The sequence below is a fragment of the Lissotriton helveticus genome, chromosome 1_2 (genome assembly GCF_964261635.1).
Source record: "Lissotriton helveticus chromosome 1_2, aLisHel1.1, whole genome shotgun sequence".
NCBI classification, from domain to species: Eukaryota; Metazoa; Chordata; class Amphibia; order Caudata; family Salamandridae; genus Lissotriton; species Lissotriton helveticus.
This window is the reverse complement of record NC_136058.1, coordinates 401,291,965-401,317,987: the sequence shown is the minus strand read 5'-3', so window position 1 is coordinate 401,317,987 and position 26,023 is coordinate 401,291,965.

Sequence of the window (26,023 nt, the reverse complement as noted above, 5' to 3'; positions counted from 1 at the left end):
CCCCTCCCCTGCTCCTCACCGCCTGTTGTCCCCCGCCCCTCCCCCTGCTCCTCGCCGCCTGTTGTCCCAGCCCCTCCCCCTGCTCCTCGCCGCCTGTTCTCCCAGCCCCTTCCCCCTGCTCCACGCCGCCTGTTGTCCCAGCCCCTTCCCCTGCTCCACGCCGCCTGTTGTCCCAGCCCCTCCCCCTGCTCCTCGCCGCCTGTTCTCCCAGCCCCTCTTCCCTGCTCCTCGCTGCCTGTTGTCCCAGCCCCTCCCCCTGCTCCTCGTCGCCTGTTGTCCCAGCCCCTTCCCCTGCTCCACGCTGCCTGTTGTCCCAGCCCCTTCTCCTGCTCCACGCTGCCTGTTCTCCCAGCCCCTCCCCCTGCTCCACGTCGCCTGTTCTCCTAGCCCCTCCCCCCTGCTCCTCGCCGCCTGTTGTCCCAGCCCCTTCCCCTGCTCCACGCCGCCTGTTGTCCCAGCCCCTTCCCTGCTCCACGCAGCCTGTTGTCCCAGCCCCTCACCCTGCTCCTCGCCGCTTGTTCTCCAAGTCCCTCCCCCCTGCTCCACGCCACCTGTTGTCAAAGCCCCTTCCGCTGCTCCACGCTGCCTGTTCTCCCAGCCCCTCCCCCATGCTCCACGCGGCCTGTTGTCCCAGCCCCTTCCCCTGCTCCACGCCGCCTGTTGTCCCAGCCCCTCCCCTGCTCCTCACCGCCTGTTCTCCCAGCCCCTCCCCCTGCTCCACGCCACCTGTTGTCCCAGCCCCTCCCCCTGCTCCTCGCCGCCTGTTCTCCCAGCCCCTCCCCTGCTCCTCACCGCCTGTTGTCCCCCGCCCCTCCCCCTGCTCCTCGCCGCCTGTTGTCCCAGCCCCTCCCCCTGCTCCTCGCCGCCTGTTCTCCCAGCCCCTTCCCCCTGCTCCACGCCGCCTGTTGTCCCAGCCCCTTCCCCTGCTCCACGCCGCCTGTTGTCCCAGCCCCTCCCCCTGCTCCTCGCTGCCTGTTCTCCCAGCCCCTCTTCCCTGCTCCTCGCTGCCTGTTGTCCCAGCCCCTCCCCCTGCTCCTCGTCCCCTGTTGTCCCAGCCCCTTCCCCTGCTCCACGCTGCCTGTTGTCCCAGCCCCTTCTCCTGCTCCACGCCGCCTGTTCTCCCAGCCCCTCCCCCCTGCTCCACGTCGCCTGTTCTCCTAGCCCCTCCCCCCTGCTCCTCGCCGCCTGTTGTCCCAGCCCCTTCCCCTGCTCCACGCCGCCTGTTGTCCCAGCCCCTTCCCTGCTCCACGCAGCCTGTTGTCCCAGCCCCTCCCCCTGCTCCTCGCCGCTTGTTCTCCAAGTCCCTCCCCCTGCTCCACGCCACCTGTTGTCAAAGCCCCTTCCGCTGCTCCACGCTGCCTGTTCTCCCAGCCCCTCCCTCATGCTCCACGCGGCCTGTTGTCCCAGCCCCTTCCCCTGCTCCACGCCGCCTGTTGTCCCAGCCCCTCCTCTGCTCCTCACCGCCTGTTCTCCCAGCCCCTCCCCCTGCTCCACGCCACCTGTTGTCCCAGCCCCTCCCCCTGCTCCTCGCCGCCTGTTCTCCCAGCCCCTCTTCCCTGCTCCACGCTGCCTCTTGTCCCAGCCCCTCCCCCTGCTCCTCGCCGCCTGTTGTCCCAGCCCCTTCCCCTGCTCCACGCCGCCTGTTGTCCCAGCCCCTTCTCCTGCTCCATGCCGCCTGTTTACCCAGCCCCTCCGCCCTGGTCCACGCCGCCTGTTCTCCGAGCCCCTCCCCCCTGCTCCTCGCCGCCTGTTCTCCCAGCCCCTCCCCCCTGCTCCACGCCGCCTGTTGTCCCAGCCCCTTCCCCTGCTCCACGCCGCCTGTTGTCCCAGCCCCTTCCCCTGCTCCACGCCACCTGTTGTCCCAGCCCCTTCCCCTGCTCCTCGCCGCCTGTTCTCCTAGCCCCTTCCCCCTGCTCCACGCCGCCTGTTGTCCCAGCCCCTTCCCCTGCTCCACGCCGCCTGTTGTCCCAGCCCCTCCCCCTGCTCCTCGCCGCCTGTTGTCCCAGCCCCTTCCCCTGCTCCACGCCACCTGTTGTCCCAGCCCCTTCCCCGCTCCACGCCGCCTGTTGTCCCAGCCCCTCCCCCTGCTCCTCGCCGCCTGTTCTCCCAGCCCCTCCCCCCTGCTCCATGCCGCCTGTTGTCCCTGCCCCTCCCCCTGCTCCTCGCCGCCTGTTCTCCCAGCCCCTTCCCCCTGCTCCACGCCGCCTGTTGTCCCAGCCCCTTCCCATGCTCCACGCCGCCTGTTGTCCCAGCCCCTTCCCCTGCTCCACCCCGCCTGTTGTCCCAGCCCCTTCCCCTGCTCCACGCCGCCTGTTGTCCCAGCCCCTTCCCCTGCTCCTCGCCGCCTATTCTCCCAGCCCCTCCCCCCTGCTCCACGCCGCCTGTTGTCCCAGCCCCTTCCCCTGGTCCACGCCGCCTGTTGTCCCAGCCCCTCCCCCTGCTCCTCGCCGCCTGTTCTCCCAGCCCCTCCCCCCTGCTCCACGCCCCCTGTTGTCCCAGCCCCTCCCCCTGCTCCACGCCGCCTGTTATCCCAGCCCCTCCCCCCTGCTCCACGCCGCCTGTTGTCCCAGCCCCTCCCCCTGCTCCTCGCCACCTGTTCTCCCAGCCCCTCCCCCTGCTCCTCGCCGCCTGTTGTCCCAGCCCCTTCCCCTGCTCCACGCCGCCTGTTGTCCCAGCCCCTTCTCCTGCTCCACGCCGCCTGTTCCCCCAGCCCCTCCCCCCTGCTCCACGCCGCCTGTTCTCCTAGCCCCTCCCCCCTGCTCCTCGCCGCCTGGTCTCCAAGCCCCTCCCCCCTGATCCACGTCGCCTGTTGTCCCAGCCCTTTCCCCTGCTCCACGCCGCCTGTTGTCCCAGCCCCTTCCCCTGCTCCTCACCGCCTGTTCTCCTAGCCCCACCCCCCTGCTCCACGCCGCCTGTTGTACCAGCCCCTTCCCCTGCTCCACGCCGCCTGTTGTCCCAGCCCCTCCCCCTGCTCCTCGCCGCCTGTTGTCCCAGCCCCTTCCCCTGCTCCACGCCGCCTGTTGTCCCAGCCCCTTCCCCTGCTCCACGCCGCCTGTTGTCCCAGTCCCTCCCCCTGCTCCTCGCCGCCTGTTCTCCCAGCCCATCCCCCCTGCTCCACGCCGCCTGTTGTCCCAGCCCCTCCCCCTGCTCCTCGCCGCCTGTTCTCCCAGCCCCTTCCCCCTGCTCCACGCCGCCTGTTGTCCCAGCCCCTTCCCATGCTCCACGCCGCCTGTTGTCCCAGCCCCTTCCCCTGCTCCACGCCGCCTGTTGTCCCAGCCCCTTCCCCTGCTCCACGCCGCCTGTTGTCCCAGCCCCTTCCCCTGCTCCTCGTCGCCTATTCTCCCAGCCCCTTCCCCTGCTCCATGCCGCCTGTTGTCCCAGCCCCTTCCCCTGCTCCACACCGCCTGTTGTCCCAGGCCCCTCCCCCTGCTCCTCGCCGCCTGTTCTCCCAGCCCCTTCCAACTGCTCCACGCCGCCTGTTGTCCCAGCCCCTTCCCATGCTCCACGCTGCCTGTTGTCCCAGCCCCTTCCCCTGCTCCACCCCGCCTGTTGTCCCAGCCCCTTCCCCTGCTCCACGCCGCCTGTTGTCCCAGCCCCTCCCCTGCTCCTCACCGCCTGTTCTCCCAGCCCCTCCCCCTGCTCCTCGCCGCCTGTTGTACCAGCCCCTCCCCCCTGCTCCACGCCGCCTGTTGTCCCAGCCCCTCCCCCTGCTCCTCGCCGCCTGTTGTCCCAGCCCCTCCCCCTGCTCCTCGCCGCCTGTTCTCCCAGCCCCTTCCCCCTGCTCCACGCCGCCTGTTGTCCCAGCCCCTTCCCCTGCTCCACGCCGCCTGTTGTCCCAGCCCCTCCCCCTGCTCCTCGTCGCCTGTTGTCCCAGCCCCTTCCCCTGCTCCACGCCGCCTGTTGTCCCAGCCCCTTCTCCTGCTCCACGCCGCCTGTTCTCCCAGCCCCTCCCCCCTGCTCCACGTCGCCTGTTCTCCTAGCCCCTCCCCCCTGCTCCTCGCCGCCTGTTCTCCCAGCCCCTCCTCCCTGCTCCACGCCGCCTGTTGTCCCAGCCCCTTCCCCTGCTCCACGCCGCCTGTTGTCCGAGCCCCTTCCCCTGCTCCACGCAGCCTGTTGTCCCAGCCCCTCCCCCTGCTCCTCGCCGCTTGTTCTCCAAGTCCCTCCCCCCTGCTCCACGCCGCCTGTTGTCAAAGCCCCTTCCGCTGCTCCACGCTGCCTGTTCTCCCAGCCCCTCCCCCATGCTCCACGCGGCCTGTTGTCCCAGCCCCTTCCCCTGCTCCACGCCGCCTGTTGTCCCAGCCCCTCCCCTGCTCCTCACCGCCTGTTCTCCCAGCCACTCCCCCCTGCTCCACGCCACCTGTTGTCCCAGCCCCTCCCCCTGCTCCTCGCCGCCTGTTCTCCCAGCCCCTCTTCCCTGCTCCACGCTGCCTCTTGTCCCAGCCCCTACCCCTGCTCCTCGCCGCCTGTTGTCCCAGCCCCTTCCCCTGCTCCACGCCGCCTGTTGTCCCAGCCCCTTTTCCTGCTCCACGCCGCCTGTTTACCCAGCCCCTCCCCCCTGCTCCACGCCGCCTGTTCTCCGAGCCCCTCCCCCCTGCTCCTCGCCGCCTGTTCTCCCAGCCCCTCCCCCCTGCTCCACGCCGCCTGTTCTCCTAGCCCCTCCCCCCTGCTCCACGCCGCCTGTTGTCCCAGCCCCTTCCCCTGCTCCACGCCGCCTGTTGTCCCAGCCCATCCCCCCTGCTCCACGCCGCCTGTTGTCCCAGCCCCTCCCCCTGCTCCTCGCCGCCTGTTCTCCCAGCCCCTTCCCCCTGCTCCACGCCGCCTGTTGTCCCAGCCCCTTCCCATGCTCCACGCCGCCTGTTGTCCCAGCCCCTTCCCCTGCTCCACACCGCCTGTTGTCCCAGCCCCTTCCCCTGCTCCACGCCGCCTGTTGTCCCAGCCCCTTCCCCTGCTCCTCGTCGCCTATTCTCCCAGCCCCTCCCCCCTGCTCCATGCCGCCTGTTGTCCCAGCCCCTTCCCCTGCTCCACACCGCCTGTTGTCCCAGGCCCCTCCCCCTGCTCCTCGCCGCCTGTTCTCCCAGCCCCTTCCAACTGCTCCACGCCGCCTGTTGTCCCAGCCCCTTCCCATGCTCCACGCTGCCTGTTGTCCCAGCCCCTTCCCCTGCTCCACCCCGCCTGTTGTCCCAGCCCCTTCCCCTGCTCCACGCCGCCTGTTGTCCCAGCCCCTCCCCTGCTCCTCACCGCCTGTTCTCCCAGCCCCTCCCCCTGCTCCTCGCCGCCTGTTGTACCAGCCCCTCCCCCCTGCTCCACGCCGCCTGTTGTCCCAGCCCCTCCCCCTGCTCCTCGCCGCCTGTTGTCCCAGCCCCTCCCCCTGCTCCTCGCCGCCTGTTCTCCCAGCCCCTTCCCCCTGCTCCACGCCGCCTGTTGTCCCAGCCCCTTCCCCTGCTCCACGCCGCCTGTTGTCCCAGCCCCTCCCCCTGCTCCTCGTCGCCTGTTGTCCCAGCCCCTTCCCCTGCTCCACGCCGCCTGTTGTCCCAGCCCCTTCTCCTGCTCCACGCCGCCTGTTCTCCCAGCCCCTCCCCCCTGCTCCACGTCGCCTGTTCTCCTAGCCCCTCCCCCCTGCTCCTCGCCGCCTGTTCTCCCAGCCCCTCCTCCCTGCTCCACGCCGCCTGTTGTCCCAGCCCCTTCCCCTGCTCCACGCCGCCTGTTGTCCCAGCCCCTTCCCCTGCTCCACGCAGCCTGTTGTCCCAGCCCCTCCCCCTGCTCCTCGCCGCTTGTTCTCCAAGTCCCTCCCCCCTGCTCCACGCCGCCTGTTGTCAAAGCCCCTTCCGCTGCTCCACGCTGCCTGTTCTCCCAGCCCCTCCCCCATGCTCCACGCGGCCTGTTGTCCCAGCCCCTTCCCCTGCTCCACGCCGCCTGTTGTCCCAGCCCCTCCCCTGCTCCTCACCGCCTGTTCTCCCAGCCACTCCCCCCTGCTCCACGCCACCTGTTGTCCCAGCCCCTCCCCCTGCTCCTCGCCGCCTGTTCTCCCAGCCCCTCTTCCCTGCTCCACGCTGCCTCTTGTCCCAGCCCCTACCCCTGCTCCTCGCCGCCTGTTGTCCCAGCCCCTTCCCCTGCTCCACGCCGCCTGTTGTCCCAGCCCCTTTTCCTGCTCCACGCCGCCTGTTTACCCAGCCCCTCCCCCCTGCTCCACGCCGCCTGTTCTCCGAGCCCCTCCCCCCTGCTCCTCGCCGCCTGTTCTCCCAGCCCCTCCCCCCTGCTCCAAGCCGCCTGTTGTCCCAGCCCCTTCCCCTGCTCCACGCCGCCTGTTGTCCCAGCCCCTTCCCCTGCTCCTCGCCGCCTGTTCTCCCAGCCCCTTCCCCCTGCTCCACGCCGCCTGTTGTCCCAGCCCCTTCCCATGCTCCACGCCGCCTGTTGTCCCAGCCCCTTCCCCTGCTCCACCCCGCCTGTTGTCCCAGCCCCTTCCCCTGCTCCACCCCGCCTGTTGTCCCAGCCCCTTCCCCTGCTCCACGCCGCCTGTTGTCCCAGCCCCTCCCCCTGCTCCTCGCCGCCTGTTCTCCCAGCCCCTTCCCCCTGCTCCACGCCGCCTATTGTCCCAGCCCCTTCCCATGCTCCACGCCGCCTGTTGTCCCAGCCCCTTCCCCTGCTCCACCCCGCCTGTTGTCCCAGCCCCTTCCCCTGCTCCACGACGCCTGTTGTCCCAGCCCCTTCCCCTGCTCCTCGCCGCCTATTCTCCCAGCCCCTCCCCCCTGCTCCACGCTGCCTGTTTTCCCAGCCCCTTCCCCTGCTCCACGCCGCCTGTTGTCCCAGCCCCTCCCCCTGCTCCTCGCCGCCTGTTCTCCCAGCCCCTCCCCCCTGCTCCACGCCACCTGTTGTCCCAGCCCCTCCCCCGCTCCTCGCCGCCTGTATCCCAGCCCCTCCCCCTGCTCCTCGCCGCCTGTTCTCCCAGCCCCTCCCCCTGCTCCACGCCCCCTGTTGTCCCAGCCCCTCCCCCTGCTCCACGCCACCTGTTGTCCCAGCCCCTCCCCCCTGCTCCACGCCGCCTGTTGTCCCAGCCCCTCCCCCTGCTCCTCACCACCTGTTCTCCCAGCCCCTCCCCCTGCTCCTCGCCGCCTGTTGTCCCAGCCCCTTCCCCTGCTCCACGCCGCCTGTTGTCCCAGCCCCTTCTCCTGCTCCACGCCGCCTGTTCCCCCAGCCCCTCCCCCCTGCTCCACGCCGCCTGTTCTCCTAGCCCCTCCCCCCTGCTCCTCGCCGCCTGGTCTCCAAGCCCCTCCCCCCTGACACACGTCGCCTGTTGTCCCAGCCCCTTCCCCTGCTCCACGCCGCCTGTTGTCCCAGCCCCTTCCCCTGCTCCTCGCCGCCTGTTCTCCTAGCCCCTCCCCCCTGCTCCACGCCGCCTGTTGTACCAGCCCCTTCCCCTGCTCCACGCCGCCTGTTGTCCCAGCCCCTCCCCCTGCTCCTCGCCGCCTGTTGTCCCAGCCCCTTCCCCTGCTCCACGCCGCCTGTTGTCCCATCCCCTTCCCCTGCTCCAACCCGCCTGTTGTCCCAGCCCCTCCCCCTGCTCCTCGCCGCCTGTTCTCCCAGCCCATCCCCCCTGCTCCACGCCGCCTGTTGTCCCAGCCCCTCCCCCTGCTCCTCGCCGCCTGTTCTCCCAGCCCCTTCCCCCTGCTCCACGCCGCCTGTTGTCCCAGCCCCTTCCCATGCTCCACGCCGCCTGTTGTCCCAGCCCCTTCCCCTGCTCCACGCCGCCTGTTGTCCCAGCCCCTTCCCCTGCTCCACGCCGCCTGTTGTCCCAGCCCCTTCCCCTGCTCCTCGTCGCCTATTCTCCCAGCCCCTCCCCCCTGCTCCATGCCGCCTGTTGTCCCAGCCCCTTCCCCTGCTCCACACCGCCTGTTGTCCCAGGCCCCTCCCCCTGCTCCTCGCCGCCTGTTCTCCCAGCCCCTCCCCCCTGCTCCACGCCACCTGTTGTCCCAGCCCCTCCCCCTGCTCCTCGCCGCCTGTTGTCCCAGCCCCTCCCCCTGCTCCTCGCTGCCTGTTGTCCCAGCCCCTTCCCCTGCTCCACGCCGCCTGTTGTCCCAGCCCCTCCCCCTGCTCCTGGCCGCCTGTTGTCCCAGCCCCTCCCCCCTGCTCCACACCGCCTGTTGTCCCAGCCCCTCCCCCTGCTCCTCGCCGCCTGTTGTACCAGCCCTCCCCCCTGCTCCACGCCGCCTGTTGTCCCAGCCCCTCCCCCTGCTCCTCGCCGCCTGTTGTCCCAGCCCCTCCCCCTGCTCCTCGCCGCCTGTTCTCCCAGCCCCTTCCCCCTGCTCCACGCCGCCTGTTGTCCCAGCCCCTTCCCCTGCTCCACGCCACCTGTTGTCCCAGCCCCTTCCCCTGCTCCATGCCGCCTGTTGTCCCAGCCCCTCCCCCTGCTCCTCGCCGCCTGTTCTCCCAGCCCCTCCTCCCTGCCGCCTATTGTCCCAGCCCCTTCCCCTGCTCCACGCCGCCTGTTGTCCCATCCCCTCCCCCTGCTCCACGCCGCCTGTTATCCCAGCCCCTTCCCCTGCTCCACGCCGCCTGTTGTCCCAGCCCCTTCCCCTGCTCAACGCCGCCTGTTGTCCCAGCCCCTTCCCCTGCTCCACGCTGCCTGTTGTCCCAGCCCCTCCCCCTGCTCCACGCCGCCTATTGTCCCAGCCCCTTCCCCTGCTCCACGCCGCCTGTTGTCCCAGCCCCTTCCCCTGCTCCACGCCGCCTGTTTTCCCAGCCCCTTCCCCTGCTCCACGCCGCCTGTTGTCCCAGCCCCTTCCCCTGCTCCACGCAGCCTGTTGTCCCAGCCCCTCCCCCTGCTCCTCGCCGCTTGTTCTCCAAGCCCCTCCCCCCTGCTCCACGCCATCTGTTGTCAAAGCCCCTTCCCCTGCTCCACGCTGCCTGTTCTCCCAGCCCCTCCCCCATGCTCCACGCGGCCTATTGTCCCAGCCCCTTCCCCTGCTCCACGCCGCCTGTTGTCCCAGCCCCTCCCCTGCTCCTCACCGCCTGTTCTCCCAGCCCCTCCCCCTGCTCCTCGCCGCCTGTTGTACCAGCCCCTCCCCCCTGCTCCACGCAGCCTGTTGTCCCAGCCCCTCCCCCTGCTCCTCGCCGCCTGTTGTCCCAGCCCCTCCCTCTGCTCCTCGCCGCCTGTTCTCCCAGCCCCTTCCCCCTGCTCCACGCCGCCTGTTGTCCCAGCCCCTCCCCCTGCTCCTCGCCGCCTGTTGTCCCAGCCCCTTCCCCTGCTCCACGCCGCCTGTTGTCCCTGCCCCTTCTCCTGCTCCACGCCGCCTGTTTACCCAGCCACTCCCCCCTGCTCCACGCCGCCTGTTCTCCGAGCCCCTCCCCCTTGTTCCTCGCCGCCTGTTGTCCCAGCCCCTTCCCCTGCTCCACGCTGCCTGTTGTCCCAGCCCCTTCCCCTGCTCCACGCCGCCTGCTGTCCCAGCCCCTTCCCCTGCTCCACGCCGCCTGTTGTCCCAGCCCCTTCCCCTGCTCCTCGCCGCCTGTTCTCCTAGCCCCTCCCCCCTGCTCCACGCCGCCTGTTGTCCCAGCCCCTTCCCCTGCTCCACGCCGCCTGTTGTCCCAGCCCCTCCCCCTACTCCTCGCCGCCTGTTGTCCCAGCCCCTTCCCCTGCTCCACGCCGCCTGTTGTCCCAGCCCCTTCCCCGCTCCACGCCGCCTGTTGTCCCAGCCCCTTCCCCTGCTCCACGATGCCTGTTGTCCCAGCCCCTCCCCCTGCTCCTCGCCGCCTGTTCTCCCAGCCCTTCCCCCCTGCTCCATGCCGCCTGTTGTCCCAGCCCCTCCCCCTGCTCCTCGCCGCCTGTTGTCCCAGCCCCTCCCCCTGCTCCTCGCCGCCTGTTGTCCCAGCCCCTTCCCCTGCTCCACGCCGCCTGTTGTCCCAGCACCTTCCCCGCTCCACGCCGCCTGTTGTCCCAGCCCCTCCCCCTGCTCCACGCCGCCTGTTGTCCCAGCCCCTTCCCCTGCTCCACGCCGCCTGTTGTCCCAGCCCCTCCCCCTGCTCCTCGCCGCCTGTTGTCGCAGCCCCTCCCCCTGCTCCTCGCCGCCTGTTCTCCCAGCCCCTTCCCCCTGCTCCACGCCGCCTGTTGTCCCAGCCCCTTCCCCTGCTCCACGCCGCCTGTTGTCCCAGCCCCTTCCCCTGCTCCACACCGCCTGTTGTCCCAGCCCCTCCCCCTGCTCCTCGCTGCCTGTTCTCCCAGCCCCTCCCCCCTGCTCCACGCCACCTGTTGTCCCAGCCCCTCCCCCTGCTCCTCGCCGCCTGTTGTCCCTGCCCCTCCCCCTGCTCCTCGCTGCCTGTTGTCCCAGCCCCTTCCCCTGCTCCACGCCGCCTGTTGTCCAAGCCCCTCCCCCTGCTCCTCGCCGCCTGTTGTCCCAGCCCCTCCCCCCTGCTCCACACCGCCTGTTGTCCCAGCCCCTCCCCCTGCTCCTCGCCGCCTGTTCTCCCAGCCCCTCCTCCCTGCTCCACGCCGCCTGTTGTCCCAGCCCCTTCCCCTGCTCCACGCCGCCTGTTGTCCCAGCCCCTCCCCCTGCTCCACGCCGCCTGTTATCCCAGCCCCTCCCCCTGCTCCTCGTCGCCTGTTGTCCCAGACCCTTCCCCTGCTCCACGCCGCCTGTTGTCCCAGCCCCTCCCCCTGCTCCTCGCCGCCTGTTCTCCCAGCCCCTCCCCCTGCTCCACGCCACCTGTTATCCCAGCCCCTCCCCCTGCTCCTCGTCGCCTGTTGTCCCAGACCCTTCCCCTGCTCCACGCCACCTGTTCTCCCAGCCCCTCCCCCCTGCTCCTCGCCGCCTGTTGTCCCAGCCCCTTCCCCTGCTCCACGCCGCCTGTTGTCCCAGCACCTTCCCCGCTCCACGCCGCCTGTTGTCCCAGCCCCTCCCCCTGCTCCACGCCGCCTGTTGTCCCAGCCCCTTCCCCTGCTCCACGCCGCCTGTTGTCCCAGCCCCTCCCCCTGCTCCTCGCCGCCTGTTCTCCCAGCCCCTCCCCCTGCTCCACGCCACCTGTTATCCCAGCCCCTCCCCCTGCTCCTCGTCGCCTGTTGTCCCAGCCCCTTCCCCTGCTCCACGCCGCCTGTTGTCCCAGCCCCTTCTCCTGCTCCACGCCGCCTGTTTACCCAGCCCCTCCCCCCTGCTCCACGCCGCCTGTTCTCCGAGCCCCTCCCCCTTGTTCCTCGCCGCCTGTTGTCCCAGCCCCTTCCCCTGCTCCACGCTGCCTGTTGTCCCAGCCCCTTCCCCTGCTCCACGCCGCCTGCTGTCCCAGCCCCTTCCCCTGCTCCACGCCGCCTGTTGTCCCAGCCCCTTCCCCTGCTCCTCGCCGCCTGTTCTCCTAGACCCTCCCCCCTGCTCCACGCCGCCTGTTGTCCCAGCCCCTTCCCCTGCTCCACGCCGCCTGTTGTCCCAGCCCCTTCCCCGCTCCACGCCGCCTGTTGTCCCAGCCCCTTCCCCTGCTCCACGATGCCTGTTGTCCCAGCCCCTCCCCCTGCTCCTCGCCGCCTGTTCTCCCAGCCCTTCCCCCCTGCTCCATGCCGCCTGTTGTCCCAGCCCCTCCCCCTGCTCCTCGCCGCCTGTTGTCCCAGCCCCTCCCCCTGCTCCTCGCCGCCTGTTGTCCCAGCCCCTTCCCCTGCTCCACGCCGCCTGTTGTCCCAGCACCTTCCCCGCTCCATGCCGCCTGTTGTCCCAGCCCCTCCCCCTGCTCCACGCCGCCTGTTGTCCCAGCCCCTTCCCCTGCTCCACGCCGCCTGTTGTCCCAGCCCCTCCCCCTGCTCCTCGCCGCCTGTTGTCCCAGCCCCTCCCCCTGCTCCTCGCCGCCTGTTCTCCCAGCCCCTTCCCCCTGCTCCACGCCGCCTGTTGTCCCAGCCCCTTCCCCTGCTCCACGCCGCCTGTTGTCCCAGCCCCTTCCCCTGCTCCACACCGCCTGTTGTCCCAGCCCCTCCCCCTGCTCCTCGCTGCCTGTTCTCCCAGCCCCTCCCCCCTGCTCCACGCCACCTGTTGTCCCAGCCCCTCCCCCTGCTCCTCGCCGCCTGTTGTCCCAGCCCCTCCCCCTGCTCCTCGCTGCCTGTTGTCCCAGCCCCTTCCCCTGCTCCACGCCGCCTGTTGTCCAAGCCCCTCCCCCTTCTCCTCGCCGCCTGTTGTCCCAGCCCCTCCCCCCTGCTCCACACCGCCTGTTGTCCCAGCCCCTCCCCCTGCTCCTCGCCGCCTGTTCTCCCAGCCCCTCCTCCCTGCTCCACGCCGCCTGTTGTCCCAGCCCCTTCCCCTGCTCCACGCCGCCTGTTGTCCCAGCCCCTCCCCCTGCTCCACGCCGCCTGTTATCCCAGCCCCTCCCCCTGCTCCTCGTCGCCTGTTGTCCCAGACCCTTCCCCTGCTCCACGCCGCCTGTTGTCCCAGCCCCTCCCCCTGCTCCTCGCCGCCTGTTCTCCCAGCCCCTCCCCCTGCTCCACGCCACCTGTTATCCCAGCCCCTCCCCCTGCTCCTCGTCGCCTGTTGTCCCAGACCCTTCCCCTGCTCCACGCCGCCTGTTCTCCCAGCCCCTCCCCCCTGCTCCACGCCGCCTGTTGTCCCAGCATCTTCCCCTGCTCCACGCCGCCTGTTGTCCCAGCCCCTTCCCCTGCTCCACGCCGCCTGTTGTCCCAGCCCCTTCCCCTGCTCCTCGCCGCCTGTTCTCCCAGCCCCTCCCCCCTGCTCCACGACGCCTGTTGTCCCAGCCCCTTCCCCTGCTCCACGCCGCCTGTTGTCCCAGCCCCTGCCCCTGCTCCTCGCCGCCTGTTGTCCCAGCCCCTTCCCCTGCTCCACGCCGCCTGTTGTCCCAGCCCCTTCCCCTGCTCCACGCCGCCTGTTGTCCCAGCCCCTTCCCCTGCTCCACGCTGCCTGTTGTCCCAGCCCCTTCCTCTGCTCCACGCCGCCTGTTGTCCCAGCCCCTTCCCCTGCTCCTCGCCGCCTGTTCTCCCAGCCCGCCCCCCTGCTCCTCGCCGCCTATTGTCTCAGCCCCTCCCCCTTTTCCTCGCCGCCTGTTCTCCCAGCCCCTCCCCCCTGCTCCACGCCACCTGTTGTCCAAGCCCCTCCCCCCTGCTCCACGCCGCCTGTTGTCCCAGCCAATCCCCCTGCTCATCGCCACCTGTTCTCCCAGCTCTCCCCCCTGCTCCACGCCACCTGTTGTCCCAGCCCCTTCTCCTGCTCCACGCCGCCTGTTCTCCCAGCCCCTCCCCCCTGCTCCACGCCGCCTGTTGTCCCAGCCCCTTCCCCTGCTCCACGCCGCCTGTGGTCCCAGCCCCTTCCCCTTGCTCCACGCCGCCTGTTGTCCCAGCCCCTTCCCCTGCTCCTCGCCACCTGTTGTCCCAGCCCCTCCCCCTGCTCCTCGCCGCCTGTTCTCCCAGCCCCTCCCCCCTGCTCCACGCCACCTGTTGTCCCAGCCCCTCCCCCTGCTCCTCGCCACCTGTTCTCCCAGCCCCTCCCCCATGCTCCACGCCGCCTGTTGTCCCAGCCCCTTCCCCTGCTCAACGCCGCCTGTTGTCCCAGCCCCTTCCCCTGCTCCACGCGCCTGTTGTCCCAGCCCCTCCCCCTGCTCCTCGCTGCCTGTTCTCCCAGCCCCTCCCCCCTGCTCCACGCCGCCTGTTGTCCCAGCCCCTCCCCCTGCTCCTCGCCGCCTGTTCTCCCAGCCCCTCCCCCCTGCTCCACGCCGCCGGTTCTCCAGCCCCTCCCCCTGCTCCTCGCCGCCTGTTGTCCCAGCCCCTTCCCCTGCTCCACGCCGCCTGTTCTCCCAGCCCCTCCCCCTACTCCACGCCGGCTGTTGTCCCAGCCCCTCCCCCCTGCTCCACGCCGCCTGTTGTCCCAGCCCCTTTCCCCTGCTCCACGCCGCCTGTTGTCCCAGCCCCTTCCCCCTGCTCCTCGCCGCCTGTTCTCCCACCCCCTCCCCCCTGCTCCACGCCGCCTGTTGTCCCAGCCCCTTTCCCCTGCTCCACGCCGCCTGTTGTCCCAGCCCCTTCCCCCTGCTCCTCGCCGCCTGTTCTCCCACCCCCTCCCCCCTGCTCCACGCCGCCGGTTGTCCCAGCCCCTGCTCCACGCCGCCTATTGTCCCAGCCCCTCCCCCCTGCTCCACGCCGCCTGTTGTCCCAGCCCCTCCCCCTGCTTCACGCCGCCTGTTGTCCCAGCCCCTTCCCATGCTCCACGTCACCTGTTGTCCCAGCCCCTTCTCCTGCTCCACGCCGCCTGTTCTCCCAGCCCCTCCCCCCTGCTCCACGCCGCCTGTTGTCCCAGCCCCTTCCCCTGCTCCACGCCGCCTGTGGTCCCAGCCCCTTCCCCTTGCTCCACGCCGCCTGTTGTCCAGCCCCTTCCCCTGCTCCTCGCCACCTGTTGTCCCAGCCCCTCCCCCTGCTCCTCGCCGCCTGTTCTCCCAGCCCCTCCCCCCTGCTCCACGCCACCTGTTGTCCCAGCCCCTCCCCTGCTCCTCGCCACCTGTTCTCCCAGCCCCTCCCCCCTGCTCCACGCCGCCTGTTGTCCCAGCCCCTTCCCCTGCTCAACGCCGCCTGTTGTCCCAGCCCCTTCCCCTGCTCCACGCCGCCTGTTGTCCCAGCCCCTCCCCCTGCTCCTCGCTGCCTGTTCTCCCAGCCCCTCCCCCCTGCTCCACGCCGCCTGTTGTCCCAGCCCCTCCCCCTGCTCCTCGCCGCCTGTTCTCCCAGCCCCTCCCCCCTGCTCCACGCCGCCGGTTCTCCCAGCCCCTCCCCCTGCTCCTCGCCGCCTGTTGTCCCAGCCCCTTCCCCTGCTCCACGCCGCCTGTTCTCCCAGCCCCTCCCCCCTACCCACGCCGGCTGTTGTCCCAGCCCCTCCCCCCTGCTCCACGCCGCCTGTTGTCCCAGCCCCTTTCCCCTGCTCCACGCCGCCTGTTGTCCCAGCCCCTTCCCCCTGCTCCTCGCCGCCTGTTCTCCCACCCCCTCCCCCCTGCTCCACGCCGCCTGTTGTCCCAGCCCCTTTCCCCTGCTCCACGCCGCCTGTTGTCCCAGCCCCTTCCCCCTGCTCCTCGCCGCCTGTTCTCCACCCCCTCCCCCCTGCTCCACGCCGCCGGTTGTCCCAGCCCCTGCTCCACGCCGCCTATTGTCCCAGCCCCTCCCCCCTGCTCCACGCCGCCTGTTGTCCCAGCCCCTCCCCCTGCTTCACGCCGCCTGTTGTCCCAGCCCCTTCCCATGCTCCACGTCACCTGTTGTCCCAGCCCCTCTCCCTGCTCCACTCCGCCTGTTGTCCCAGCCCCTCCCCCCTGCTCCACGCCGCCTGTTGTCCCAGCCCCTTCCCCTGCTCCATGCCGCCTGTTGTCCCAGCCCCTCCCCCTGCTCCTCGCCGCCTGTTGTCCCAGCCCCTCCCCCCTGCTCCACGCCGCCGGTTGTCCCAGCCCGTGCTCCACGCCGCCTGTTGTCCCAGCCCCTCCCCCCTGCTCCACGCCGCCTGTTGTCCCAGCCCCTCCCCCTGCTCCTCGCCGCCTGTTCTCCCAGCCCCTCCCCCCTGCTCCACGCCGCCTGTTGTCCCAGCCCCTCCCCCTGCTCCTCGCCGCCTGTTCTCCCAGCCCCTCCCCCCTGCTCCACGCTGCCGGTTCTCCCAGCCCCTCCCCCTGCTCCTCGCCGCCTGTTGTCCCAGCCCCTTCCCTGCTCCATGCCCCCTGTTGTCCCAGCCCCTCCCCCTGCTCCTCGCCGCCTGTTCTCCCAGCGCCTCCCCCCTGCTCCACGCCGCCTGTTGTCCCAGCCCCTCCCCCTGTTCCTCGCCGCCTGTTGTCCCAGCCCCTCCCCCTGCTCCTCGCCGCCTGTTCTCCCAGCCCCTCCCCCCTGCTCCACGCCGCCTGTTGTCCCAGCCCCTTCCCCTGCTCCACGCCACCTGTTCTCCCAGCCCCTCCCCCCTGCTCCACGCCGCCTGTTGTCCCAGCCCCTCCCCCTGCTCCACGCCGCCTGTTGTCCCAGCCCCTCTCCCTGCTCCATGCCGCCTGTTGTCCCAGCCCCTCCCCCTGCTCCACGCCGCCTGTTGTCCCAGCCCCTTCCCCTGCTCCACGCCGCCTGTACTCCCAGCCCCTCCCCCTGCTCCACGCCGCCTGTTCTCCCAGCCCCTCCCCCCTACTCCACGCCGGCTGTTGTCCCAGCCCCCTCCCCCTGCTCCATGCTGCCTGTTGTCCCAGCCCCTTTCTCCTGCTCCACGCCGCCTGTTGTCCCAGCCCCCTCCCCCCTGCTCCACGCCGCCTGTTGTCCCTGCCCCTTCCCCTGCTCCACGCCGCATGTTGTCCCAGCCCCGCCCCCTGCTCCACGCCGCCTGTTGTCCCAGCCAGTCTCCCCTGCTCCACGCCGCCTGTTGTCCCAGCCCCTTCCCCTGCTCCACGCCGCCTGTTGTACCAGCCCCTTCCCCAGCTCCACGCCGCCTGTTGTCCCAGCCCCTCCCCCTGCTCCTCGCCGCCTGTTGTCCCAGCCCCTCCCCCCTTCTCCACGCCGCCGGTTGTCCCAGCCCCTGCTCCACGCCGCCTATTGTCCCAGCCCCTCCCCCCTGCTCCACGCCGCCTGTTGTCCCAGCCCCTCCCCCTGCTTCACGCCGCCTGTTGTCCCAGCCCCTTCCCCCCTGCTCCACGTCACCTGTTGTCCCAGCCCCCAGCCCCTCTCCCTGCTCCACTCCGCCTGTTGTCCCAGCCCCTCCCCCTGCTCCACGCCGCCTGTTGTCCCAGCCCCTTCCCCTGCTCCATGCCGCCTGTTGTCCCAGCCCCTCCCCCTGCTCCACGCCGCCGGTTGTCCCAGCCCCTCCCCCCTGCTCCACGCCGCCGGTTGTCCCAGCCCGTGCTCCACGCCGCCTGTTGTCCCAGCCCCTCCCCCCTGCTCCACGCCGCCTGTTGTCCCAGCCCCTCCCCCTGCTCCTCGCCGCCTGTTCTCCCAGCCCCTCCCCCCTGCTCCACGCCGCCTGTTGTCCCAGCCCCTCCCCCTGCTCCTCGCCGCCTGTTCTCCCAGCCCCTCCCCCCTGCTCCACGCTGCCGGTTCTCCCAGCCCCTCCCCCTGCTCCTCGCCGCCTGTTGTCCCAGCCCCTTCCCTGCTCCATGCCCCCTGTTGTCCCAGCCCCTCCCCCTGCTCCTCGCCGCCTGTTCTCCCAGCGCCTCCCCCTGCTCCACGCCGCCTGTTGTCCCAGCCCCTCCCCCTGTTCCTCGCCGCCTGTTGTCCCAGCCCCTCCCCCTGCTCCTTGCCGCCTGTTCTCCCAGCCCCTCCCCCCTGCTCCACGCCGCCTGTTGTCCCAGCCCCTTCCCCTGCTCCACGCCACCTGTTCTCCCAGCCCCTCCCCCCTGCTCCACGCCGCCTGTTGTCCCAGCCCCTCCCCCTGCTCCACGCCGCCTGTTGTCCCAGCCCCTCTCCCCTGCTCCATGCCGCCTGTTGTCCCAGCCCCTCCCCCCTGCTCCACGCCGCCTGTTGTCCCAGCCCCTTCCCCTGCTCCACGCCGCCTGTACTCCCAGCCCCTCCCCCTGCTCCACGCCGCCTGTTCTCCCAGCCCCTCCCCCCTACTCCACGCCGGCTGTTGTCCCAGCCCCTCCTCCCTGCTCCACGCCGCCTATTGTCCCAGCCCCTCCCCCCTGCTCCACGCCGCCTATTGTCCCAGCCCCTCCCCCCTGCTCCACGCCGCCTGTTGTCCCAGCCCCTCCCCCTGCTTCACGCCGCCTGTTGTCCCAGCCCCTTCCCATGCTCCACGTCGCCTGTTGTCCCAGCCCCTCCCCCCTGCTCCACGCCGCCTGTTGTCCCAGCCCCTTTCCCCTGCTCCACGCTGCCTGTTGTCCCAGCCCCTTCCCCCTGCTCCTCGCCGCCCGTTCTCCCACCCCCTCCCCCCTGCTCCACGCCGCCTGTTGTCCCAGCCCCCTCCCCCTGCTCCACGCCACCTGTTGTCCCAGCCCCTTCCCCTGCTCCACGCCGCCTGTTGTCCCAGCCCTCCCCCTGCTCCTCGCCGCCTGTTGTCCCAGCCCCTTCCCCTGCTCCATGCCGCCTGTTGTCCCAGCCCCTTCCCCTGCTCCACGCTGCCTGTTGTCCCAGCCCCTTCCCCTGCTCCACGCCGCCTGTTGTCCCAGCCCCTTCCCCTGCTCCACGCTGCCTGTTGTCCCAGCCCCTTCCTCTGCTCCACGCCGCCTGTTGTCCCAGCCCCTTCCCCTGCTCCTCGCCGCCTGTTCTCCCAGCCCGCCCCCCTGCTCCTCGCCGCCTATTGTCTCAGCCCCTCCCCCTGCTCCTCGCCACCTGTTCTCCCAGCCCCTCCCCCCTGCTCCACGCCACCTGTTGTCCAAGCCCCTCCCCCCTGCTCCACGCCACCTGTTGTCCCAGCCAATCCCCCTGCTCATCGCCACCTGTTCTCCCAGCTCTCCCCCCTGCTCCACGCCACCTGTTGTCCCAGCCCCTTCTCCTGCTCCACGCCGCCTGTTCACCCAGCCCCTCCCCCCTGCTCCACGCCGCCTGTTGTCCCAGCCCCTTCCCCTGCTCCACGCCGCCTGTGGTCCCAGCCCCTTCCCCTTGCTCCACGCCGCCTGTTGTCCCAGCCCCTTCCCCTGCTCCTCGCCGCCTGTTGTCCCAGCCCCTCCCCCTGCTCCTCGCCGCCTGTTCTCCCAGCCCCTCCCCCCTGCTCCATGCCACCTGTTGTCCCAGCCCCTCCCCCTGCTCCTCGCCACCTGTTCTCCCAGCCCCTCCCCCCTGCTCCACGCCGCCTGTTGTCCCAGCCCCTTCCCCTGCTCAACGCCGCCTGTTGTCCCAGCCCCTTCCCCTGCTCCACGCCGCCTGTTGTCCCAGCCCCTCCCCCTGCTCCTTGCTGCCTGTTCTCCCAGCCCCTCCCCCCTGCTCCACGCCGCCTCTTGTCCCAGCCCCTCCCCCTGCTCCTCGCCGCCTGTTCTCCCAGCCCCTCCCCCTGCTCCACGCCGCCGGTTCTCCCAGCCCCTCCCCCTGCTCCTCGCCGCCTGTTGTCCCAGCCCCCTTCCCCTGCTCCACGCCGCCTGTTCTCCCAGCCCCTCCCCCCTACTCCACGCCGGCTGTTGTCCCAGCCCCTCCCCCCTGTTCCACGCCGCCTGTTGTCCCAGCCCCTTTCCCCTGCTCCACGCCGCCTGTTGTCCCAGCCCCTTCCCCCTGCTCCTCGCCGCCTGTTCTCCCACCCCCTCCCCCCTGCTCCACGCTGCCTGTTGTCCCAGCCCCCTCCCCCTGCTCCATGCCGCCTGTTGTCCCAGCCCCTTTCTCCTGCTCCACGCCGCCTGTTGTCCCAGCCCCCTCCCCACTGCTCCACGCCGCCTGTTGTCCCTGCCCCTTCCCATGCTCCACGCCGCCTGTTGTCCCAGCCCCGCCCCCCTGCTCCACGCCGCCTGTTGTCCCAGCCCCTCTCCCCTGCTCCACGCCGCCTGTTGTCCCAGCCCCTTCCCCTGCTCCACGCCACCTGTTGTACCAGCCCCTTCCCCAGCTCCACGCCGCCTGTTGTCCCAGCCCCTCCCCCTGCTCCTCGCCGCCTGTTGTCCCAGCCCCTCCCCCCTTCTCCACGCCGCCGGTTGTCCCAGCCCCTGCTCCACGCCGCCTATTGTCCCAGCCCCTCCCCCCTGCTCCACGCCGCCTGTTGTCCCAGCCCCTCCCCCTGCTTCACGCCACCTGTTGTCCCAGCCCCTTCCCATGCTCCACGTCACCTGTTGTCCCAGCCCCTCTCCCTGCTCCACTCCGCCTGTTGTCCCAGCCCCTCCCCCTGCTCCACGCCGCCTGTTGTCCCAGCCCCTTCCCCTGCTCCATGCCGCCTGTTGTCCCAGCCCCTCCCCCTGCTCCTCGCCGCCTGTTGTCCCAGCCCCTCCCCCCTGCTCCACGCCGCCGGTTGTCCCAGCCCGTGCTCCACGCCGCCTGTTGTCCCAGCCCCTCCCCCTGCTCCACGCCGCCTGTTGTCCCAGCCCCTCCCCCTGCTCCTCGCCGCCTGTTCTCCCAGCCCCTCCCCCTGCTCCACGCCGCCTGTTGTCCCAGCCCCCCCCCTTGCTCCTCGCCGCCTGTTCTCCCAGCCCCTCCCCCCTGCTCCACGCTGCCGGTTCTCCCAGCCCCTCCCCCTGCTCCGCGGCGCCTGTTGTCCCAGCCCCTTCCCTGCTCCATGCCCCCTGTTGTCCCAGCCCCTCCCCCTGCTCCTCGCCGCCTGTTCTCCCAGCGCCTCCCCCCTGCTCCACGCCGCCTGTTGTCACAGCCCCTCCCCCTGTTCCTCGCCGCCTGTTGTCCCAGCCCCTCCCCCTGCTCCTCGCCGCCTGTTCTCCCAGCCCCTCCCCCTGCTCCACGCCGCCTGTTGTCCCAGCCCCTTCCCCTGCTCCACGCCACCTGTTCTCCCAGCCCCTCCCCCCTGCTCCACGCCGCCTGTTGTCCCAGCCCCTCCCCCTGCTCCACGCCGCCTGTTGTCCCAGCCCCTCTCCCTGCTCCATGCCGCCTGTTGTCCCAGCCCCTCCCCCCTGCTCCACGCCGCCTGTTGTCCCAGCCCCTTCCCCTGCTCCACGCCGCCTGTACTCCCAGCCCCTCCCCCCTGCTCCACGCCGCCTGTTCTCCCAGCCCCTCCCCCCTACTCCACGCCGGCTGTTGTCCCAGCCCCTCCTCCCTGCTCCACGCCGCCTATTGTCCCAGCCCCTCCCCCTGCTCCACGCCGCCTGTTGTCCCAGCCCCTCCCCCTGCTTCACGCCGCCTGTTGTCCCAGCCCCTTCCCATGCTCCACGTCGCCTGTTGTCCCAGCCCCTCTCCCTGCTCCATGCCGCCTGTTGTCCCAGCCCCTCCCCCCTGCTCCACGCCGCCTGTTGTCCCAGCCCCTTTCCCCTGCTCCACGCTGCCTGTTGTCCCAGCCCCTTCCCCCTGCTCCTCGCCGCCTGTTCTCCCACCCCCTCCCCCCTGCTCCACGCCGCCTGTTGTCCCAGCCCCCTCCCCCCTGCTCCATGCCGCCTGTTGTCCCAGCCCCTTTCTCCTGCTCCACGCCGCCTGTTGTCCCAGCCCCCTCCCCCCTGCTCCACGCCGCCTGTTGTCCCTGCCCCTTCCCCTGCTCCACGCCGCCTGTTGTTCCAGCCCCTCTACCCTGCTCCACGCCGCCTGTTGTCCCAGCCCCTTCCCCTGCTCCACGCCGCCTGTTGTCCCAGCCCTTCCCCCTGCTCCACGCCGCCTGTTGTCCCAACCCCTTCCCCTGCTCCACGCCGCCTGTTGTCCCAGCCCCTCCCCCTGCTCCTCGCCGCCTGTTGTCCCAGCCCCTCCCCCCTGCTCCACGCCGCCGGTTGTCCCAGCCCCTGCTCCACGCCGCCTGTTGTCCCAGCCCCTCCCCCCTGCTCCATGCCGCCTGTTGTCCCAGCCCCTCCCCCCTGCTCCACGCCGCCTGTTGTCCCAGCCCCTCTCCCTGCTCCACGCCGCCTGTTGTCCCAGCCCCTCCCCCCTACTCCACGCCGCCTGTTGTCCCAGCCCCTTTCCCCTGCTCCTCGCCGCCTGTTCTCCCACACCCTCCCCCCTGCTCCACGCCGCCTGTTGTCCCAGCCCCCTCCCCCCTGCTCCACGCCGCCTGTTGTCCCAGCCCCTTTCTCCTGCTCCACGGCGCCTGTTGTCCCAGCCCCTTTCCCTGCTCCACGCCGCCTGTTGTCCCAGCCCCTTCCCCTGCTCCACGCCGCCTGTTGTCCCAGCCCTTCCACTGCTCCAGGCCGCCTGTTGTCCCAGCCCCTCCCCCTGCTCCTCGCCGCCTTTTGTCCCAGCCCCTCCCCCTGCTCCACGCCGCCTGTTGTCCCTGCCCCTTCCCCTGCTCCACGCCGCCTGTTGTCCCAGCCCTTCCACTGTTCCACGCCGCCTGTTGTCCCAGCCCCTCCTCCTGCTCTTCGCCGCCTGTTCTCCCAGCCCCTCCCCCCTGCTCCACGCCACCTGTTGTCCCAGCCCCTTCCCCTGCTCCACGACGCCTGTTCTCCCAGCCCCTCCCCCCTACTCCACGCCGGCTGTTGTCCCAGTCCCTCCTCCCTGCTCCACGCCGCCTATTGTCCCAGCCCCTCCCCCCTGCTCCACGCCGCCTGTTGTCCCAGCCCCTCCCCCTGCTTCACGCCGCCTGTTGTCCCAGCCCCTTCCCATGCTCCACGTCGCCTGTTGTCCCAGCCCCTCTCCCTGCTCCACGCCGCCTGTTGTCCCAGCCCCTCCCCCCTGCTCCAAGCCGCCTGTTGTCCCAGCCCCTCCCCCTGCTCCACGCCACCTGTTGTCCCAGCCCCTTCTTCTACTCCACGCCGCCTGTTCTCCCAGCCCCTCCCCCCTGCTCCACGCCGCCTGTTGTCCCAGCCCCTCCCCCTGCTCCTCGCCCCCTGTTGTCCCAGCCCCTCCCCCTGCTCCACGCCGCCTGTTGTCCCAGCCCCTTCCCATGCTCCACGTCGCCTGTTGTCCCAGCCCCTCTCCCTGCTCCACGCCGCCTGTTGTCCCAGCCGCTCCCCCCTGCTCCACGCCGCCTGTTGTCCCAGCCCCTTTCCCCTGCTCCACGCCGCCTGTTGTCCCAGCCCCTTCTCCCTGCTCTTTGCCGCCTGTTCTCCCACCCCCTGCCCCCTGCTCCACGCCGCCTGTTGTCCCAGCCCCCTCCCCCATGCTCCATGCCGCCTGTTGTCCCAGCCCCTTTCTCCTGCTCCACGCCGCCTGTTGTCCCAGCCCCCTCCCCCCTGCTCCACGCCGCCTGTTGTCCCTGCCCCTTCCCCTGCTCCACGCCGCCTGTTGTTCCAGCCCCTCTACCCTGCTCCACGCCGCCTGTTGTCCCAGCCCCTTCCCCTGCTCCACGCCGCCTGTTGTCCCAGCCCTTCCCCCTGCTCCACACCGCCTGTTGTCCCAGCCCCTTCCCCTGCTCCACGCCGCCTGTTGTCCCAGCCCCTCCCCCTGCTCCTCGCCGCCTGTTGTCCCAGCCCCTTCCCCCTGCTCCACGCCGCCGGTTGTCCCAGCCCCTGCTCCACGCCGCCTGTTGTCCCAGCCCCTCCCCCCTGCTCCATGCCGCCTGTTGTCCCAGCCCCTCCCCCCTGCTCCACGCCGCCTGTTGTCCCAGCCCCTTCCCCTGCTCCATGCCGCCTGTTGTCCCAGCCCCTCCCCCTGCTCCTCACCGCCTGTTCTCCCAGCCCCTCCCCCCTGCTCCACGCCACCTTTTGTCCCAGCCCCTTCCCATGCTCCACGTCGCCTGTTGTCCCAGCCCCTCTCCCTGCTCCACGCCGCCTGTTGTCCCAGCCCCTCCCCCCTGCTCCACGCCGCCTGTTGTCCCAGCCCCTTTCCCCTGCTCCTCGCCGCCTGTTCTCCACCCCCTCCCCCCTGCTCCACGCCGCCTGTTGTCCCAGCCCCCTCCCCCCTGCTCCACGCCGCCTGTTGTCCCAGCCCCTTTCTCCTGCTCCACGGCGCCTGTTGTCCCAGCCCCTTTCCCTGCTCCAGGCCGCCTGTTGTCCCAGCCCCTCCCCCTGCTCCTCGCCGCCTGTTGTCCCAGCCCCTCCCCCTGCTCCACGCCGCCTGTTGTCCCAGCCCATTCCCCTGCTCCACGCCGCCTGTTGTCCCAGCCCTTCCACTGTTCCACGCTGCCTGTTGTCCCAGCCCCTCCTCCTGTTCCTCGCCGCCTGTTGTCCCTGCCCCTCCCCCTGCCCCTCGCCGCCTGTTCTCCCAGCCCCTCCCCCCTGCTCCACGCCACCTGTTGTCCCAGCCCCTTCCCCTGCTCCACGCCGCCTGTTCTCCCAGCCCCTCCCCCCTGCTCCACGCCGCCTGTTGTCCCAGCCCCTCCCCCTGCTCCACGCCGCCTGTTGTCCCAGCCCCTTCTTCTACTCCACGCCGCCTGTTCTCCCAGCCCCTCCCCCCTGCTCCACGCCGCCTGTTGTCCCAGCCCCTTCCCATGCTCCACGTCGCCTGTTGTCACAGCCCCTCTCCCTGCTACACGCCGCCTGTTGTCCCAGCCCCTCCCCCCTGCTCCACGCCGCCTGTTGTCCCAGCCCCTTCCCCCTGCTCCTTGCCGCCTGTTCTCCCACCCCCTCCCCCCTGCTCCACGCCGCCTGTTGTCCCAGCCCCCTCCCCCCTGCTCCACGCCGCCTGTTGTCCCAGCCCCTTTCTCCTGCTCCACGCCGCCTGTTGTCCCAGCCCCCTCCCCCCTGCTCCACGCCGCCTGTTGTCCCAGCCCCTTCCCCTGCTCCACGCCGCCTGTTGTCCCAGCCCCTCCCCCTGCTCCACGCCGCCTGTTGTCCCAGCCCCTCTCCCCTGCTCCACGCCGCCTGTTGTCCCAGCCCCTTCCCCTGCTCCACGCCGCCTGTTGTCCCAGCCCTTCCCCCTGCTCCACGCCGCCTGTTGTCCCAGCCCCTCTCCCCTGCTCCACGCCGCCTGTTGTCCCAGCCCCTTCCCCTGCTCCACGCCGCCTGTTGTCCCAGCCCTTCCCCCTGCTCCACGCCGCCTGTTGTCCCAGCCCCATGCCCCTACTCCACGCTGCCTGTTGTCCCAGCCCCTCCCCCTGCTCCACGCAGCCTGTTGTCCCAGCCCCTCTCCCTGCTCCATGCCGCCTGGTGTCCCAGCCCCTCACTGCTCCACGCCGCCTGTTGTCCCAGCCCCTTCCCCTGCTCCACGCCGCCTGTTGTACCAGCCCCTCCCCCTGCTCCACGCCGCCTGTTGTCCCAGCCCCTCCCCCCTGCTCCACGCCGCCTGTTGTCCCAGCCCCTCCCCCTGCTCCTCGCCGCCTGCTCTGTGTGTAGTACGGTATCATTTATATATATATATATAAATAATAAAAAATAATATATATAAAAAAATAATATAAAAATACAAAAAAAATATATACAACATATATATATCATAACATAACATAACATATCACTCTACTCCCTACATCCTCTCCTTATGTGTGGGTTCGAGCCGCTGCCTTGCTCTGTGACGGCATTAAGAGAGGGCCTCGCAGCGCTGCACCAGGGACACCAGCTGCTCTGTGTGTAGTACGGTATCATTTAAATATATATATAAATATTAAAAAATAATATATATAAAATAAAAAATATAAAAATAAATAAAAAATATATACAACATATATATATCATAACATAACATAACATATCACTCTGCTCCCTACATCCTCTCCTTATGTGCAGGTTCGAGCCGCTGCCTCGCTCTGTGACGGCATTAAGAGAGGGCCTCGCAGCGCTGCACCAGGGACACCAGCTGCTCTGTGTGTAGTACGGTATCATTTATATATATATATATAAATAATAAAAAATAATATATATAAAAATAATATAAAAATAAATAAAAAATATATACAACATATATATATCATAACATAACATAACATATCACTCTGCTCCCTACATCCTCTCCATATGTGCGGGTTCAAGCCGCTGCATCGCTCTGTGACGGCATTAAGAGAGGGCCTCGCAGCGCTGCACCAGGGACACCAGCTGTTCTGTGTGTAGTACGGTATCATTTATATATATATATATATATATATATTCACTGAAAAAACCATAGGTTATAGACCATATATAGTTAGGAATTAGCATTTAAAAAACCTTATTTTACTCACACAAAACCATTGAAATTCCATATATAGTTAGTTGCACTAACTATATATCGCGCACCCGCAATCCACTGCTGATGATGTCACATATTACATCATTCATGACATGGTCAGTGACATCACTGATGACATCACTGATGACATCTCAAATGACATCACTGATGACATCACTGATGACATCTCATTTGACATCAATGACCACATCACTGATGATATCATTCATGTGACAATACAATGCATCTCCTCACACTTTAATATAACCTCTGTTACACCCAGTGTTAAATACAGAGTATAATTTTTGAAACCATTGACACACCAATACTAGTTACTACATACGCACTCAGTGATTCCTATGTTTACACACACATTCACTCATTTACCCATACAATCATTCATACATACAATCACTCATCTTTACAACACTATCATATGCACTCATACACCTATACAGACACTCACAGTCTGCCACTCATCCATGGAGTTACTCACACACCTAGTCAGTCCTGTAAAGAATCAATCACACTTCCATTTTCTAATCT